The sequence below is a fragment of the Limulus polyphemus genome, unplaced genomic scaffold, assembly GCF_000517525.1.
Source record: "Limulus polyphemus unplaced genomic scaffold, Limulus_polyphemus-2.1.2 Scaffold3610, whole genome shotgun sequence".
Taxonomy (NCBI): Eukaryota; Metazoa; Arthropoda; class Merostomata; order Xiphosura; family Limulidae; genus Limulus; species Limulus polyphemus.
The window spans coordinates 70,139-73,284 of record NW_013669220.1 but is presented as its reverse complement, the minus strand read 5'-3'; the positions used below and the strand labels follow the sequence as shown (position 1 = coordinate 73,284).

Here is a 3,146-nt window from a genome sequence, read left to right as displayed (position 1 = left end):
TGTCTTAAGAAACACAAGGGATCTCTTAGGATATATGTTGTATTTGTCATACACCAAGAAACTTGATATAAGTACTGTAGTGTAACATCCACTGACAGCAGTACCACTTTCTATGGCATTAAGAACTCTACAAATAATACAGTCTTGACAGAACATTTGGAGAAAAAACCACAGCACAGATCCTCTTTTTGATGAAGTTGATGCTACAATTTCCGATGCCATGTTTATATTACAGTCTTTGACCAACTTACCATCAGAAATTGGAGATGTTGCAAGACGATCCTGTCAATTGTATTCAAAGCTTCCTGTCGAGAAGTTCATTTCGTGTGTGACACATAGAAGAGCATTGTAAAGGATTGCCAGCATCAGGTGAAGGGAGCAAACTCAGCAGCTGTGAACAACATTACTGGAGCTGAACAGACAAGGCCAAAATATTTTACAAGCAGTTTGAGATCCTCTAAGTTTAAAATAGCACTGCTTATTTTTCTCATCGATGAGTGGCTAAGGTCAAAATATACTTCCATACTCAAGGAGAAAAGGCCGATTGTTGCACACAGACATGGGGCCTACTTGTACACTGTGCAAGACACTGCCATTTTTCGAGATGCTGCAAAAATTATCAGTCAAACTACACAGAAGTTGACACCAGGTTTTTCACGTTCAGAAATTGGTGGAAAATTACAACAAATCTGTTATAATTCGATTGAATGACAAAGATGAGCTGGTGATTCTTTTGAACCACGCAAAGCAGCATTTCCCAGTTACCTGGTCATTTTTACAATAATACTCGACGCTATATTGATATATCAACATTGGCCGAAACCATAGGCAAGGAGCTATGCAAAGCACTTCCGGGCTATCACATCCTCACTGGATGTGACTACTGTTGGAGTTTTCTGAGGAAGGACAAATTACGACCACTGAACATTGCTGTGAAGCATAAAAACTTTCTCAAATCTCTTCAGGACCTAGGAGAAAATGTAAACCTGGCCCATAATTCATCGGAGACTCTAGAAACATTTGTGTGTACCATGTATGGACAATTCAAACGGGCTTCTGTTAATGATGCTAGATTGCGCATTTTTGTATAGGCCCAAAAATTTAAATGTACCTTTTGAGAAAATAAAGAGTGGATCTTGGAATGCTGCCACCTTACAAAGCTAACTGCACCAGAAACTTCTTTGTGCAAAGTATGTGGCATAGATATGGAAAATTTTTCACAAGCAATTGGCAATCACAGATCCAACTAAACAAGGATAGCAGATGGGCATTATGCAATAAAATGGTTTGATTGCGATCAATTAAAAATGCAATTTAGATATGAACTCGATGAAGAAATATCCCATGACTCCAGTGACGGCAATGAAGATGATGGGGTATCCATGTCTAGTAATGAATATTAATGACTAATCTAAAACCAGGTGAATAAAGATTAGCTATAGTTTTTAGTGCATCCTTGTTGACGTTTTTCTTACAAGAAATATCATAAGTTTGAAATATAAACCTGCACATGTCAAAGCAAACAAATACAACAGAGCTAAAACAAAAGACACAAATTTCTTACTTAAGCTACATTATGACTATTTGACACCTGGAATAGTTTTGAGTGTACTGCTGTTTGGCAATTGAATGTATTTTAAGCACTATACATGATAGTATAAAATGGACCATGACTCAAAACTGGCGATTTGAAGACTTCTAAAATGGACCAAGATATTATTTCTTACTAACAAATTAGATAAATAACTTGTACAAGTTTACATTCATTGAACCTTCAAAAAATTTAGCTTCTGTTTTCTGGTTACAAATGAGCCATTACTTATAATGACCCATTGCTGACTTAGAATAAAAAAAAACCATTGTGAATTCTACACCATTTTTCTCATAAAATACTGATCAAGTGTCCTTTACACATTAAATTTCTGTGATAATGTCAAAATAGTTTAGGCAATAAAGTCCAACTAGTCAAAAATGGGTCACAACTCAAAGGTGTCATATTATGCACTGCAAAACTTGCTTTTTTTTTATTCTATAACCTTTTTACCCATAATAGGTCTTAGTTTCCTACGAAAATACGAATTAAACGGCCTTTTCTCTTGAACTACAACAAGTTACTATACTACCCACCATCATGCCACAAGTTGAACAAAAAGTGTGGCCTGGCTAACTAATGAATGAGTATTTGCTACAAGTGTAGCTACTAGTTTGGCCGCCAATTTTGATTTCGTTCTTTTAAGTCGCTCGCTCATTCTTTTTTTTTTTTTTTGACCGCACCTTTTTCTCACACCTATGGTGTTTTTGATTAGATTTAAAATCTAAAATTTGTTAAAAATTAATACAAAGTTTTTAAGCAGATACATATGTTCTCATGCAAAAAAAGGGATTGTTTGTATACCTGGATGACACATTATACACACAATGTACTAAAAAGCCAGGTCAGAGACCCGCGAGATTCAAACATAGCCATCACTAATTTTGAACAGCATACCAGAAAGAAAGGAACTATTCGGCAGCACCAGTCACTTTAAGTGATTACTCTTGACCAAATAGTAGGATTGACTGTTACTCTTATAATGCACCCAACTGAAAATGTGAAATGGTAGAACGATGTCTCAGTTCCTAAGACTGATATGCTAACCACTAGGCTATGCTCAGGGGAAAATAAAAATAATATTTAAAAGTATGTTTTTTGTCCTTTTTGCTTTTATTTAAGGTTCCATTATGGTTCCTGTAATGTTTTTAAAATTAAATAATTTATCATTAGAACTGTTTTGTTGCTTTATTTTATTTTTAGATAACTTATATGGAACCTACAAAGACTAAAAAACATTAAAATGGTTAACAACATGACAAGATCTCCATTCACCTATTAAAGAACAACCTTAGCATATCACAATAAAAACAAAAAAGTTGAGACCATTTGAAAACATGAATGAAATTCATCGTGCATATTAAAAAAGATAAAAAAAATAGCACATTAGTTATATCAGGTCTCGACAAATATTTTTAGGTCTAGGATCCAGCCCAAAAACTCAGGAGCCAGGTGTGCTTAACTTCACAACTGTTTGTACCAGGAAATGGGAGCTACACTAGTGCCTCGATTATCCGCGGTTTTTTCTTTTCCACAAATTTTCTCAAAATAATTT

At 34.9% G+C, this 3,146-nt stretch overlaps 1 long non-coding RNA gene across 1 annotated transcript; it reads right to left on the bottom strand.

Moving 5' to 3' along the window:
- Window positions 1-474: 474 nt before the first annotated feature.
- LOC111088359 lies at window positions 475-2,700 on the bottom strand. Its single transcript, XR_002612897.1, has 3 exons — window positions 2,121-2,700; window positions 948-950; window positions 475-486 (listed from the first exon to the last, which is right to left on the bottom strand). It is a non-coding gene; the product is annotated as an uncharacterized LOC111088359 (long non-coding RNA).
- Between the last annotated feature and the right edge of the window lie 446 nt (window positions 2,701-3,146).